Source organism: Loxodonta africana, chromosome 8 (genome assembly GCF_030014295.1).
Source record: "Loxodonta africana isolate mLoxAfr1 chromosome 8, mLoxAfr1.hap2, whole genome shotgun sequence".
In the NCBI taxonomy this organism is placed as follows: domain Eukaryota; kingdom Metazoa; phylum Chordata; class Mammalia; order Proboscidea; family Elephantidae; genus Loxodonta; species Loxodonta africana.
The window spans coordinates 42190490-42207693 of record NC_087349.1 but is presented as its reverse complement, the minus strand read 5'-3'; the positions used below and the strand labels follow the sequence as shown (position 1 = coordinate 42207693).

At 38.8% G+C, this 17204-nt stretch overlaps 1 protein-coding gene across 4 annotated transcripts in view; it reads right to left on the bottom strand.

Moving 5' to 3' along the window:
* The window catches only part of COG5 (component of oligomeric golgi complex 5), a 330055-nt gene that overhangs the window by 33469 nt on the left and 279382 nt on the right, over positions 1-17204 (bottom strand). The window contains exon 20 of one of the 4 annotated variants that reach the window (XR_010322654.1): positions 11200-11344. The exons of the other annotated variants lie outside the window; for them this stretch is intronic. The gene's annotated coding sequence lies outside the window, so the exon portion shown is untranslated. The remainder of the gene's footprint in view (positions 1-11199; positions 11345-17204) is intronic. 4 annotated transcript variants of the gene reach the window in all.

Sequence of the window (17204 nt, the reverse complement as noted above, 5' to 3'; positions counted from 1 at the left end):
AAAGGATATTGTTTGGTCAGAAAACCAATAATATCAGACACCAGCACAACACAAGGTCACAAAACAGAACGTCCTGATATCAACTCAAATACGGAAATCACAAAAACAAACAAATTAAGATTAATTAAAAAAAAAAATACACATAACAGGGAATCATGGAAGTCAATAGGTAAAAGATCACAATAATCAAAAAGAGGGACTAAATACAGGAGGCATTCAACTGCCATATGGAGAGTGATACAAGGCGATATAGAACAATACAAGTTAGGTTTTTACTTAGAAAAATAGGGGTAAATAATAAGGTAACCACAAAAAGGTATAACAACTCTATAACTCAAGATAAAAACCAAGAAAAACGTAACGACTCAACTAACATAAAGTCAAACACTATGAAAATGAGGATCTCACAATTTACTAAGAAAAACGCCTCAGCACAAAAAAGTATGTGGAAAAATGAAATTGTCAACAACACACATAAAAAGGCATCAAAATGACAACACTAAAAACTTATTTATCTATAATAACCCTGAATGTAAATGGACTAAATGCACCAATAAAGAGACAGAGAGTCACAGACTGGATAAAGAAACACGATCCATCTATATGCTGCCTGCAAGAGACACACCTTAGACTTAGAGACACAAACAAACTAAAACTCAAAGGATGGAAAAAAGTATATCAAGCAAACAATAAGCAAAAAAGAAGAGGAGTAGCAATATTAATTTCTGACAGAACAGACTTTAGACTTAAATCTACCACAAAGGATAAAGAAGGACACTATATAATGATAAAAGGGACAATTGATCAGGAAGACATAACCATATTAAATATATATGCACCCAATGACAGGGCTGCAAGATACATAAATCAGATTTTAACAGAATTGAAAAGTGAGATAGATACCTCCACAATTATAGTAGGAGACTTCAACACACCACTTTCGGAGAAGGACAGGACATCCAGTAAGAAGCTCAATAGAGACACGGAAGATCTAATTACAACAATCAACCAACTTGACCTCATTGACTTATACAGAACTCTCCACCCAACTGCTGCAAAATATACTTTTTTTTCTAGCGCACATGGAACATTCTCTAGAATAGACCACATATTAGGTCATAAAACAAACCTTTGCAGAGTCCAAAACATCGAAATATTACAAAGCATCTTATCAGACCACAAGGCAATAAAACTAGAGATCAATAACAGGAAAACTAGGGAAAAGAAATCAAATACTTGGAAAATGAACAATCCCCTCCTGAAAAAAGACTGGGTTATAGAAGACATCAAGGAGGGAATAAGGAAATTCATAGAAAGCAACGAGAATGAAAATACTTCCTATCAAAACGTCTGGGACACAGCAAAAGCAGTGCTCAGAGGCCGATTTATATCGATAAATGCACACATACAAAAAGAAGAAAGAGCCAAAATCAGAGAACTGTCCCTACAACTTGAACAAATAGAAACTGAGCAACAAAAGAATCCATCAGGCTCCAGAAGAAAACAAATAATAAAAATTAGAGCTGAACTAAATGAATTAGAGAACAGAAAAACAATTGAAAGAATTAACAAAGCCAAAAGCTGGTTCTTTGAAAAAATTCACAAAATTGATAAACCATTGGCTAGACTGACTAAAGAAATACAGGAAAGGAAACAAATAACCCGAATAAGAAATGAGAAGGACCACATCACAACAGAACCAAATGAAATTAAAAGAATCATTTCAGATTATTATGAAAAATTATACTCTAACAAATTTGAAAACCTAGGAGAAATGGATGAATTCCTGGAAAAACACTACCTACCTAAACTAACACATTCAGAAGTAGAACAACTAAATAGACCCATAACAAAAAAAGAGATTGAAACGGTAATCAAAAAACTCCCAACAAAAAAAAGCCCTGGCCCGGACGGCTTCACTGCAGAGTTCTACCAAACTTTCAGAGAAGAGTTAACACCACTACTTCTGAAGGTATTCCAAAGCATAGAAAATGACGGAATACTACCCAACTCATTCTATGAAGCCACCATCTCCCTGATACTAAAACCAGGTAAAGACATTACAAAAAAAGAAAATTATAGACCTATATCCCTCATGAACATTGATTAAAAAATCCTCAACAAAATTCTAGCCAACAGAATCCAACAACACATCAAAAAAATAATTCACCCTGATCCAGAGGGATTTATACCAGGTATGCAAGGCTGGTTTAATATCAGAAAAACCATTAATGTAATCCATCACATAAATAAAACAAAAGACAAAAACCACATGATCTTATCAACTGATGCAGAAAAGGCATTTGACAAAGTCCAACACCCATTTATGATAAAAACTCTTACCAAAATAGGAATTGAAGGAAAATTCCTCAATATAATAAAGGGCATCTATGCAAAGCCAACAGCCAATATCACTCTAAATGGAGAGAACCTGAAAGCATTTCCCTTGAGAACGGGAACCAGACAAGGATGCCCTTTATCACCGCTCTTATTCAACATCGTGCTGGAAGTCCTAGCCAGGGCAATTAGGCTAGACAAAGAAATAAAAGGTATCCGGATTGGCAAGGAAGAAGTAAAGTTATCACTATTTGCAGATGACATGATTATATACACAGAAAACCCTAAGGAATCCTCCAGAAAACTACTGAAACTAATAGAAGAGTTTGGCAGAGTCTCAGGTTATAAAATAAACATACAAAAATCACTTGGATTCCTCTACATCAACAAAAAGGACACTGAAGAGGAAATAACCAAATCAATACCATTCACAGTAGCCCCCAAGAAGATAAGATACTTAGGAATAAATCTTACCAAGGATGTAAGAGACCTATACAAAGAAAACTACAAAGCTCTACTACAAGAAATTCAAAAGGACATACTTAAGTGGAAAAACATACCCTGCTCATGGATAAGAAGACTTAACATAGTAAAAATGTCTATTCTACCAAAAGCCATCTATACATTTAACGCACTTCCAATCCAAATTCCAATGTCATATTTTAAGGGGATAGAGAAACAAATCACCAATTTCATATGGAAGGGAAAGAAGCCCCGGATAAGCAAAGCACTACTGAAAAAGAAGAAGAACGTGGGAGGCCTCACTTTACCTTACTTCAGAATCTATTATACAGCCACAGTAGTCAAAACAGCCTGGTACTGGTACAACAACAGGCACATAGACCAATGGAACAGAATTGAAAACCCAGACATAGATCCATCCACGTATGAGCAGCTGATATTTGACAAAGGACCAGTGTCACTTAATTGGGGAAAAGATAGCCTTTTTAACAAATGGTGCTGGCATAACTGGATATCCATTTGCAAAAAAATGAAACAGGACCCATACCTCACACCATGCACAAAAACTAACTCCAAGTGGATCAAAGACCTAAACATAAAGACTAAAACGATAAAGATCATGGAAGAAAAAATTGGGACAACCCTAGGAGCCCTAATACAAGGTATAAACAGAATACAAAACATTACCAAAAATGATGAAGAGAAACCCGATAACTGGGAGCTCCTAAAAATCAAACACCTATGCTCATCTAAAGACTTCTCCAAAAGAGTAAAAAGACCACCTACAGATTGGGAAAGAATTTTCAGCTATGACTTCTCCGACCAGCGCCTGATCTCTAAAATCTACATGATTCTGTCAAAACTCAACCACAAAAAGACAAGCAACCCAATCAAGAAGTGGGCAAAGGATATGAACACACATTTCACTAAAGAAGATAGTCAGGCAGCCAACAGATACATGAGAAAATGCTCTCGATCATTAGCCATTAGAGAAATGCAAATTAAAACTACGATGAGATTCCATCTCACACCAGCAAGGCTGGCATTAATCCAAAAAACACAAAATAATAAATGTTGGAGAGGCTGCGGAGAGATTGGAACTCTTATACACTGCTGGTGGGAATGTAAAATGATACAACCACTTTGGAAATCTATCTGGCGTTATCTTAAACAGTTAGAAATAGAACTACCATACAACCCAGAAATCCCACTCCTGGGCATATACCCTAGAGATACAAGAGCCTTCATACAAACAGATACATGCACACCCATGTTTATTGCAGCTCTGTTTACAATAGCAAAAAGTTGGAAGCAACCAAGGTGTCCATCAACGGATGAATGGGTAAATAAATTGTGGTATATTCACACAATGGAATACTACGCATCGATAAAGAACAGTGACGAATCTCTGAAACATTTCATAACATGGAGGAACCTGGAAGGCATTATGCTGAGCGAAATTAGTCAGAGGCAAAAGGACAAATATTGTATAAGACCACTATTATAAAATCTTGAAAAATAGTAAACCTGAGAAGAACACATACTTTTGTGGTTACGAGTGGGGGAGGGAGGGAGGGTGGGAGAGGGTTTTTTATTGATTAATCAGTAGGTAAGAACTGCTTTAGGTGAAGGGAAAGATAACACTCAATACATGGAAGGTCAGCTCAACTGGACTGGACCAAAAGCAAAGAAGTTTCCGGGATAAAATGAATGCTTCAAAGGTCAGCGGAGCAAGCGCGGGGGTCTGGGGAACATGGTTTGCAGGGACTTCTAAGTCAATTGGCAAAATAATTCTATTATGAAATCATTCTGCATCCCACTTTGAAATGTGGCGTCTGGGGTCTTAAATGCTAACAAGCGGCCATCTAAGATGCATCAATTGGTCTCAACCCACCTGGAGCAAAGGAAAATGAAGAACACCAAGGCCACACAACAACTAAGAGCCCAAGAGACAAAAAGGGCCACATGAACCAGAGACCTACATCATCCTGAGACCAGAAGAACTAGTTGGTGCCCGGCCACAATCGATGACTGCCCTGACAGGGAGCACAGCAGAGGACCCCTGAGGGAGCAGGAGATCAGTGGGATGCAGACCCCAAATTCTCATAAAAAGACCAAACTTAATGGTCTGACTGAGACTAGAGGAATCCTGGTGGCCATGCTACCCAGACCTTCTGTTGGCACAGGACAGGAACCATCCCCGAAGACAACTCATCAGACATGAAAGGGACTGGTCAGCGGGTGGGAGAGAGATGCTGATGAAGAGTGAGCTAATTGTATCAGGTGGACACTTGAGATTGTGTTGGCAACTCTTGTCTGGAAGGGGGATGGGAGGATAGAGAGAGAGGGAAGCCGGCAAAATTGTCAAGAAAGGAGAGACTGAAAGGGCTGACTCAAGAGGGGGAGAGCAAGTGGGAGTAGGGAGTGAGATGTATGTAAACTTACATGTGACAGACTGATTGGATTTGTAAACGTTCACTTGAAGCTTAATAAAAGTTATAAAAAAAAAAAAAAAGAAACAGGCCATGATCACCTCAAGAAGCTCTCAAAACAAAGAATCCAGGGATCTTTTAGATGAAAGTGCATGCCTGGAATTACCAGATGCAGAATCCAAAAGTTTAATATACAGAACACTTCAAGACATCAGGAAGGAAATGAGGCAATACACAGAACAAGCCAAGGAACACACAGATAAAGCAACTGAAGAACTCAGATTATTCAGGAACATAACGAAAAGTTTAACAAGCTGGAAAAATCCATAGACAGACAGCAATCAGAAATTCAGAAGATTAACAACAAAATTACAAAATTAGATAACTCAATAAAAAGTCAGAGGAGCAGAATTGAGCAAGTAGAAGCTAGAATTTCTGAACTCGAAGATAAATCACTTGGCACTAACATATTTGAAGAAAAATCGATAAAAGAATTAAAAAAAATGAAGAAAACTTAAGAATCATGTGGGACTCTACCAAGAGAAATAATGTACAAGTGACTGAAGTACTAGAACAGGGAGGGATAACAGAAAATACAGAGAAAATTGTTGAGGATTTGTTGGCAGATAACTTCCCTGATATTGTGAAAGACGAGAAGATATCTATTCAAGATGCTCATTGAACCCCACATAAGGTAGATCTTAAAAGAAAGTCACCAAGACATATTATAATCAAAGTTGCCAAAACCAAAGATAAAGAGACAATTATAACAGCAGCAAGGGATAAAAGAAAAGTCACCTACAAGGGAGATACAATAAGAATAAGCTCAGACTGCTTGGCAGAAACCATGCAGGCAAGAAGGCAATAGGATGACATATTTAAAAAATTGAAGGAAAAAAAACTGCCTGCCAAGAATCATATACCCATCAAAACTGTCTCTTAAATATGAAGGTGAAATTAAGACATTTCCAGATAAACACAAGTTGAGGGAATTTGTAAAAACCAAACTAAAACTACAAAAAATACTAAAGGGAGTTCTTTGGTTAGAAAATCAATAATATCAGGTATCAACCCAAGACTAGAACACTGGGCAGAGCAACCAGAAGTCAACTCAGACAGGGGAAAAAAAAAAAAAAAAAAAAGCCCAACACAGCGTAACGGTGATGTTATTACATAAAAGAAGACAGCATTAAAATAATAAAGAGGGACTAAGAAATGTAATCATACACCTTCCATATGGAGAGGAGGATACGGTGATACAAAGACATAAAAGTTAGTTATAAATTTAGAAAAAGAAAGGTAAATAATAAGGTAACCACAAAGGAGACAAACTATCCTACTCATGAAAATAAAACACAAGGGAAAAATACAGACTCAGCAGAAACAAAATCAAGAACAACAAATACGAGGAACGGACAATATATAATCTACTCAGCACATAAAATCAAGTGGGAAAAAGAAGCTGTCAACACACAAAAAGAGACATCAAAATGATAGCACTAAATTCATACCTATTCATAATTACCCTGAATGTAAATGGACTAAATGCACCAATAAAGAGACAGAGAGTGACAGAATGGATTAAAAAACAAGATCCGTCTATATGTTGCCTACAAGAGATACACCTTAGACTTACAGACACAAACAAACTAAAACTCAAAGGATGGAAAAAAATATATCAAGCAAACAACAATCACAAAAGGGCAGGAGTGGCAATATTAATTTCTGAAAAAATAGACTTTAAAGTTACATCCATCAGACAGGCTAAGGAAGGACACTATGTAATGATTAAAGGGACAATACAGCAAGAAGATATAACCATATTACATATTTATGCACCCAATGACAGGGCTGCAAGATACATAAAACAAACTCTATCAGCACTGAAAAGTGAGATAGACAGCTCCACAATAATAGTAGAAGACTTCAACACACCACTTTCAGTGAAGGACAGGACATCCAGAAAGCAGCTCAATAAAGACACAGCAGATCTAAATGGCACAATCAACCAACTTGACCTCGTAGACATATACAGAACACTCCACCCAACAGCAACCAACTATACTTTCTTTTCTAGTGCACATGGAAAGTTCTCTAGAACAGACCACATATTAGGTCATAAAGCAAGCCCTTAGCAGAATCCAAAACATTGAAATATTACAAAGCATCTTCCCTGAACATAAGGCCATAAAAGTGGAAATCAATAACAGGAAAAGCAGGGAAAAGAAATCAAACACTTGGAAACTGAACAATAAAAAAAAAAAAACCTGCTCAAAAAAGACTGGATTATAAAAGACATTAAGGATGGAATAAAGAAATTCAGAGAATCCAATGAGAATGAAAACACCTCTATCAGAACCTTTGGGACGCAGTAAAAGCGTTGCTCAGAGGCCAATTTATACCAATAAATGCACACATCCAAAAAGAAGAAAGGGCCAAAATCAAAGAATTATCCCTACAACTTGAACAAATAGAAAGAGAGCAACAAAAGAGACCCACAGGCACCAGAAGAAAACAAATAATAAAAATTAGAGCTGAACTAAATGAAATAGAAAACAGAAAATCAATTGAAAGAATTAACAAGACCAAAAGCTGGTTTTTTAAAAAAACTCAACAGAATTGGTAAAGCATTGGCCAAACTGACAAAAGAAAAACAGGAGAGGAGGCAAATAACCTGAATAAGAAATGAGATGGGCGATATTACAACAGACCCAACTGAAATTAAAAGAATCATATCAGATTACTATGAAAAACTATACTCAAATTTGAAAACCTAGAATAAATGGATGAAACCCTAGAAACACACTACCTACCTAAACTAACACAAACAGAGGTAGAACAACTAAATAGACCCATAACAAAAGAAGAGATTGAAAAGGTAATCAAAAAACTCCCAACAAAAAAAAAAAAGCCCTGGTCCGGATGGCTTCACTGCAGAGTTCTACCAAACTTTCAGAGAAGAGTTAACACCACTACTACTAAAGATATTTCAGAGCATAGAAAAGGATGGAATATTACCAAATTCATTCTATGAGGCCACCATATCCCTGATACTAAAACCAGGTAAAGACATCACAAGAAAAGAAAATTATAGACCTATATCCCTCATGAATGGAGATGCAGAAATCCTCAACAGAATTCTAGCCAATAGAATTCAACATATCAAAAAAATAATTCACCATGACCAACTGGGATTCATACCAGGTATGTAGGGATGGTTCAACATTAGAAAAACAATTAATGTAATCCACCACATAAATAAAACAAAAGAATCACATGATTTTATCAATTGATGCAGAAAAGGCATTTGACAAAGTTCCACACTCATTCATGATAAAAACTCTCAGCAAAATAGGAATAGAAGGAAAATTTCTCGACATAATAAAGGGAATTTATACAAAGCCAACAGCCAATATCACCCTAAATGGAGAGAACCTGAAAACATTCCCACTGAGATCGGAAACCAGACAAGAATGCCGTTTATCATTACTCTTATTCGACACTGTGATGGAGGTCCTAGCCGGAGCAATTAGGCTAGATAAAGAAATAAAGGGCATCCAGATTGGCAAGCAAGAAGTCAAAGCATCTCTATTTGCAGATGACATGATCTTATACACAAAAAACACTAAGGAATCCTCCAGAAAACTACTGAAACTAATAGAAGAGCTCAGCAGAGTATCGGGATACAAGGTAAACATACAAAAATCAGTTGGATTCCTCTACACCAACCAAAAGAACATCGAAGAGGAAATCACCAAATCAATGCCATTTACAGTAGCCCCCAAGAAGATAAGATACTTAGGAATCAATCTTACCAGAGATGTAAAAGACTTATACAAAGAAAACTACAGTACACTTCTGCAAGAAACCAAATGAGACTTACATAAGTGGAAGAACATACCTTGCTCATGGATAGGAAGACTTAACATTATAAAAATGTCTATTCTACCAAAAGCGATCTATACGTTTAACGCAATTTCGATCCAAATCCCAACGACATTCTTTAATGAGATGGAGAAACAAATCACCAATTTCATATGGAAGGGAAAGAGGCCCCGGATAAATAAGGCATTACTGAAAAAGAAGAACAAAGTGCGAGGCCTTACTTTACCTGATTTTAGAACCTATTATACCACCATAGTAGTCAAAACAGCCTGATACTGGTACAACAACAGATACATGGACCAGTGGAACAGAATTGAGAATCAAGACATAAATCCATCCACATATGAGCAGCTGATATTTGACAAAGGCCCCAAAACAATTAAATGGGGGAAAAGACAGTCTTTTAAACAAAAGGTGCTGGCATAATTGGATATCCAGCCACAAAAAAATGAAACAAGACCCATACCTCACTCCATGCACAAAAACTAACTCAAAATGGATCAAAGACCTAAATATAAAATCTAAAATGATAAAGATCATGGAAGAAAAAATACGGACAACGTTAGGAGCCCTAATACATGGCATAAACAGTATAGAAAACATTATAAAGAATGTAGAAGAAAAACTAGATAACTGGGAGCTCCTAAAAATCAAACACTTATGCTCATCCAAAGACTTCACCAAAAGAGTAAAAAGACTACCTACAGACGGGGAAAAAGTTTTTAGCTATGACATTTCTGATCAGCGTCTGATCTCTAAAATCTACGTGATACTGCAAAAAGTCAACTGCAAAAAGACAAATAACCCAATTAAAAAATGGGCAAAAGATATGAATAGACACGTCACTAAAGAAGACATTCAGGTAGCTAACAGATACACGAGGAAATGTTCACGATCATTAGCCATTAGAGAAATGCAGATCAAAACTACAATGAGATTTCATCTCACTCCAACAAGGCTGGCATTAATCCAAAAAACACAAAATAATAAATGTTGGAAAGGCTGTGGAGAGATTGGAACAGTTCTACACTGCTGATAGGAATGTCAAATGGTACAATCACTTTGGAAATCGATTTGGTACTTCCTTAAGCTAGAAATAGAACTACCATACGATCCAGCAATCCCACTCCTTGGAATATATCCTAGAGAAATGAGCCTTTACACGAACAGATATATGCACACCCATGTTTATTGCAGCACTGTTTACAATAGCAAAAACATGGAAGCAACCAAGGTGCCCATCAATGGATGAATGGATAAATAAATTATGGTATATTCACACAATGGAATACTACACACCAATAAAGAACAGTGAGGAATCTGTGAAACATTTCATAACATGGAGGAACCTAGAAGGCATTATGCTGAGTGAAATGTCAGTTGCAAAAGGACCAATATTGTATAAGACCACTATTATAAGAACTTGAGAAATAGTTTAAACTGAGAAGAAAACATTCTTTTGTGGTTACGAGAAGGGGGAGGGAGGGAGGATGGGACAGGGGTATTCACTAATTAGACGGTAGATAAGAACTACTTTAGGTGAAGGGAAAGACAGCACACAGTACAGAGAAGGTCAGCACAATTGGACTAAACGAAAAGCAAAGAAGTTTCCTGAATAAACTGAATGCTTCCAAGGCCAGCATAGCAGGGGCAGGGGTCTGGGGGCCACGGTTTCAGGGAACATCTAAGTCAACTGGCATAATAAAATCTATTAAGAAAACATTCTGTATCCCACTTTGAAGAGTGGTGTCTGGGGTCTTAAATGCTAGCAAGCAGCCATCTAAGATGCATCAATTGGTCTCAACCCACCTGGATCAAAGGAGAATGAAGAACACTAAGGACGCAAGGTGATTATGAGCCCAACAGACAGAAAGGGCCACATGAACCAGAGACTACATCATCCTGAGACCAGAAGAACTGGATGGTACCCAACTACAACCCAATGAGGGCCCTGACAGGGAACACAACAGAGAACCCCTGAGGGAGCAGGAGACCAGTGGGATGCAGACCCCAAATTCTCATAAGACTAGATTTAATAGTCTGACTGAGAATAGAAGGACCCCGGTGGTCATGGCCCCCAGACCTTCTGTTGCCCCAGGACAGGAATCATTCCCGAAGCCAACTCTTCAGACATGGGTTGGACTGGACAATGGGTTGGAGAGGGATGCTGGTGAGGAGTGAGCTTCTTGGATCAGGTGGACACTTGAGACTATGTTGGGATCTCCTGCCTGGAGGGGAGACAAGAGGGTGGGGGGGATTAGAAGTTGGTGAAATGGACACGAAAAGAGTGGAGGGAGAGACCGGTTTTTTTTTTTTTTTTTTTTTAGGGGGAGAGTAATTGGGAGTGCGTAGCAAGGTGTATATGGGTTTTTGTGTGAGAGACTGACTTGATTTGTAAACTTTCACTTAAAAAGCACAATAAAAATTATTTAAAAAAAAAAAGAGCAATAATGTCCAAAAATACAAAATCATTACTTTGCTGAACATTCCTTCAAATATCTACACCACCTCCTTTCTTCTTTTTTCCCCAGCTCCTTTCTTAATACACTACCTGTTTGGGTTTTGCAGTCTAGTATTTTACAAGAGGGCCCTGCAGGCAAATTTACTCAACTGCCCATCACCTACTACTTGTGCCAAAGGCTGGGAAGAATAATTTAAAACTGTTTGAAACTTTATTGATATCCCTTGCCTTGGGCTCTGATGGACAAGAGCTGATTACAGGTCAAGCTGAAGAGTCTGAATCTCGAGAGTTAAGATGGCAATAACATATCTTGACATATCAGGTAACGATTAGGAACCATGTAAAACAATGCTGCACCCTGGTCTTTCTTCACCGCATCTTAGCTCCTTGAATTACTACAAACGAAGGCCTGTACAAAACAGAGAGGCAAGCTTCTCCTTGACACTAACGATTAGGGTTGTGTCACAAGTCAGGAGTGCTCTTACCAGGCAGTCGGTTCTTGGGGATCTGGGATACTGTTAGAAAGATGCTGTGAGTTTGGCTCCACGCCACCGCAATAAAGCGGACATCACAGTAAAGTGAATCGCACAAATTTTTTTTGTTTCCCGCTGCATGTAAAACTTATATTTACACTATATTGTAGTCTATTAAGTGTGCAATAGCACTGTGTCTAAAAAAAATGTATGTGACTTAATTAAAAATACTTTCTTACTAAAAAAGTGTTAACCATCATCTGAGCGAGCCTTCAGGGAGTCATAATCTCTTTGCTGGTGGATAGTCTTGCCTCAGTGTTGATCAGGGTGGTGGTTGCTGAAGGCTGGGGTAGCTGTGGCAATTTCTTAAAATAAGACAGTAACGAAGTTTTCTGCATCGACTGAATCTTCCTTTCACAAAAGATTTCTCGGTAGCATGTGATGCTGTTTGATAGCATTTTTCCCACAGTAGAACTTCTTTTAAAATTGGAGTCACTCTTCTCAAACTCTGCTGCTGCTTCATCAACTAAGTTTATGTAATAGTCTAAATCCTTTGTTGCCATTTCAACAATGTTCCCCAGAAGTAGATTCCATCTTATGAAACCACTTTCTTCGCTCATCCATAAGAAGCAACTCCTCACCCATTAAAGTTTTATTGGGAGATTGCAGCAACTCAGTCACAGCTTCAGGCTCCACTTCAAATTCTAGTTCTCTGGCTATGTCTGCCACATCTGCAGTTACTTCCTCACTGAAGCCTTGAACCCCTCAGTCATCCATGAGGGCTGGAATCAACTTCTTCCAAACTCCTGTTAATGTTGATATTTTGACCTCCTCCCATAAATTACTAATGTTCTTAATGGTGTTTAGAATGGTGAATCCTTTCTAGAAGGTTTTCAATTTACTTTGCCCAGATCCATTACAGGAATCACAGAGGAAACAGCTATAGCTTTACTTGAAAGTCGAAATTACTCCTTGATCCATGAGCTGCAGAACGGATGTTGTGTTGGCAGGCACGGAAACACTAATCTCCTTGTGCATCTCCATCAGAGTTCTTGGGTGACCAGGTGCATTGTCAATGAGCAGTAATATTTGAAAAGGAATCTTTTTTTTCTGAGCAGTAGGTCTCAACAGTGGCCTTAAAATATTCAGTAAACCATGTTGTAAACAGATGTGCTGTCATCCAGGCTTTGTTGTTCCATTTATAAAGACAGAGTAGATTTAGTGAAATTCTTAAGGACCTAGGATTTTTGGAATGGCAAATGAGCACTGGTTTCAACTTAAAGTCACCAGCTGCATTAGGCCCTAACAAGAGAGTCAACTTGTCCTTTGAAGCTTTGAAATCAAGCATTGACTTCTCCCCTCTAGCTATAAAAGTCCTAGATGGCATCTTCTTCCAATATAAGGCTGTTTTGTCTGCATTGAAAATCTGTTGTTTAGTGTAGCCACCTTCACCAATTATCTTAGCTAGATGTTAGGGATAACTTGCCGCGAAACTGCTATAGAAACTTACATCGGCGCTTGCTGTTTCACCTTGTACTTTTATGTTACAGAGACGGCGTCTTTCCTTAAACATCATGAATCAACCTCTGCTAGCTTCGAACTTTTCTCCTGCAGCTTCCTCACCTCTCTCAGCCTTCAAAGAGTTGAAGAGAGTCAGAGCCTTGCTCTAGATTAGGCTTTGGCTTAAGGGAATGTTGTGGCTGGTTTGATCTTCTATCCAGATCACTAAAACTTTCTCCATATCAGCGATAACGCTGTTTTGCTTTCTTATCATTTGTGGGTTCACTGGGGAAGCACTTTTAATTTCCTTCAAGAATGTTTCCTTTGCATTCACAAGCTGGCTAACTGTTTGGCACAAGAGGCCTAGCTTTTGGCCTATGTTGGCTTTTGACATGCCTTCTTTACTAAGCTTAATCATTTCTAGCTTTTGATTTAAAGTGAGAGACAAGCAATTCTTCCTTTTACTTGAACACTCAGAGGCCACTGTAGGGTTATTAATTGGCCTAATTTCAATACTGTCCTGTCTCAGGGGATAAAGAGGCCTGAGGAAAGGGAGAGAGATGGAGGAATGGCTGGTCGGTGGAGCAGTCAGAACACACACAATACTTATCGATTAACTCTGCCGTCTGATATGGACATGGTTTGTGGCACGCCCAAACAATTACAATACAGAGTAGGACAGAGTGGAACTGCCCCATAGGGTTTCCATGGAGCAGCTGGTGGATTTGAACTGCTGACCTTTAGGTTAGCAGCCAAGCTCTTAACCACTATGCCAAAAGGGCTCCACAATTACAATAGTAACATCAAAGATCAATGATCAAAGATCACGATGATGGATAGAACAATAATGAAAAAGTTTGAGATACTGTGAGAATTACCAAAATGTGACCTAGAGACACAAAGTAAGCACATGCTGTTGGAAAAATGGAGCCAATAAACTTGCTTGACACAGGGTTGCCACAAACCTTCAATTTGTAAAAAAAACACAGTTATCTGCAAAGTGCATGAAACGAGGTATGCCTGTATTCTATAACTAAAATCTATCTCTGGAAGGGATTTATATACTTTAACTATTTTATCAAATAACTCCACTCTGTAATTTATTTTTCTTTAGTTATCGGGTAAATATTTCAGTGCATTTTTGTTGTCCACTACCAGAATCCCAGAAAGCTCCAAACCAGACATTCTATGGGAGTATGAATAAGGTTTTCCTATGGCCACACTGAGAACACAGTTAACACCTACCCTGAAAAATTTCCAAGCTCAAATCATCTCTGTTCTGTGCTGCAGAGATTTAGGCAATCAGTCTAGGGCTTAATCAGGTATGGAAATGTCACCAAAGAAAATTTTGGTTTTGTCTGCAGGTACCCCTTTCTGCATATGTGGATGATACTGCCTTCATCTAGGTGAAAGCCCCCAATTTTAACAACCACCACAACAAAATAGCTAACACACACACACTTGCAATGTGTCGGGCACAGTTATAAAAGCTTTACATATGTTAACTCATATATTCATCTAAGCAACCCTATGAGGTAGGCACTATTACCATCCCCATTTTACAGATGGGTAAATAAAGGTATGCAAAGATTAAGTAAAAGCTGGAAGTGGCAAAGCAGGGATTCAAACCCAAGAAATCGGGCTCCAGAGCCTGGGCTCTTAATTCTGTCATACGGCCTTTTACCACATCAACTGTAGCAAAGACTCATCCTGTTCTAGAACAGACAGACATGTGCACAGTCATAAACAAAGAATATCAGCCCTGTAGTCCCCTGGAGAAAGTACAAACTGTCGACTCCTATAGAAAACCGTATCCCAGAAAATTAATATTTACAGCATCTGAAGGCCATGCAATTACTGACTCTTCAAGTACTCCAAATTCTCTCTTGGGGTCAAAGTAGACCTTCAGCCTCCTACATACTTGGACCATATCATCACGGTCTCTCTTGGAAACATTTTCCCCTAGGGTGGCCTCCAAGTTCCTGTGGTACAGTGAGTGTTGCTGTCTTAGGGAGTCTGGAAGCTGATTCTGTGTTGGAATGGGATGGGGCTGCACCCCAGCTCAGCTTACCATAAGACAGGTGGCCTCTTCTCCCCAGTAGAGAAAACTGAACATCTCACTGCTCCTAAGATCCCTTGGTGTTGAGCAGCTGGTATTCCCAAACAACTCTCATAAACAACTGAAACTCTAAGTCCAGCCCATTTGGTGCCAAGCAGTCTGCTTACTGTTGCATTGACCAGGTGACTCGCCAGTTTGAGCTATAAGAAGGGAAAGAGGCAGGGGAGGAGGGGCCCCTGCTCCAGGTCACAGGCTCATACTGCAGGCCTGGTATGCCCAGACCCTGAAACGCTGTTCAGAGGGATGACAGGAGGGACAGGGGCACTCATAACTGGCTCTCCTCTTACTGTGCCTGGTCTTGTGAGGTTTCCCTTTTTCCCCTACAGCCTAGTCTTTACCCAAGCCATCTGACATGATAGAATTCATCTCGAACCCTAGTTCATGACCTGAAGGGATTCAGTCCTCAACTGTCATTGAAGAGCAGGCATATGGAATCCTTTACTGCCTCTACTAAAGGAGGGTGATCAAGAATGCTGGCCCCCATCTCTCAACGTTCCATGTATGAAGTCCCATATACAAATAATTTAGAGTTCAATGTTTAGAAAAGCTTAACTTTCGTTTAGGAATTGATACATTTCCTTCCTTCTGATGATGGGAACTAGATAGCTGATTCAGTTCTTCTTTTATTTTTGGTGTCAGGAAGTTTAAAGCCAAATTTGAAACATATCTATAGGATTCGCGTGAGTTTTATGGTTTGAATCACTGTATTTTTCTTTATCCTCCTTGAATGTAAACTGGAAATGAGACAAGGAAGAAAAGCAGGGCAGAGAGGGAAGAAAGAAGAGGAAGGAGGGAGTCAGGGAAAATCTGGACGTGCCCCCTACACCCCCAGTCAAGCAGCCTGGCACACTGAAGTGGTGGCCAAGATGCCTGCATAAGCCGCGTTGGGTAAAAACCAGCTTTTAAAATGGGGTATTTTGGTCCATCACCTGTCCTTTTGGGGCTCTGAGTCACAGCAGTTATTTTTCTGACAAGACCAAGTCACCCCCACTGGCCACTAACAGGAGTGCCAAAAGAGTCCTGAGAGGCAAAGCTGGATTTGATTCTGTATTCTGCATCACTGACATAATTACCTATAAACATCAAATGCAGACATTTTCTTTCTACTGCTTGTTTCAAGAGGCAGAAAGAACACAGCTTGAGCCCTCCCTCCTCCCTGATTGCCGGTGGAATTTGAAACACTGGCAGTTGAAAAATAAATCACCATCTGACTTACAAAGAAATTAATTGAGGTGTTATAAAAAGTAGATACCTCAAATGCCACAACATCATTCTTAGAGAATTATATTCTAAATACAGCAGCACCTTCAAGGTTAAACTTTGTAGCAAGAAAAAAAAAAATTTTTTTTTTTCCAAGGCAGTGTTAATTAGTCAAGTATTAGCTCACACTAGAAAAAACTGGCATTCTAGTGGGGGATATTTACATTTAAATGACTCAGAGCTATGTAGCTGTCAGACTTCTGTTAAGACCAATCACAAAGCGAAGTAAGAGAAAAGTGCAGCTACTCATGCACCCACATCTGACACCAGATGGC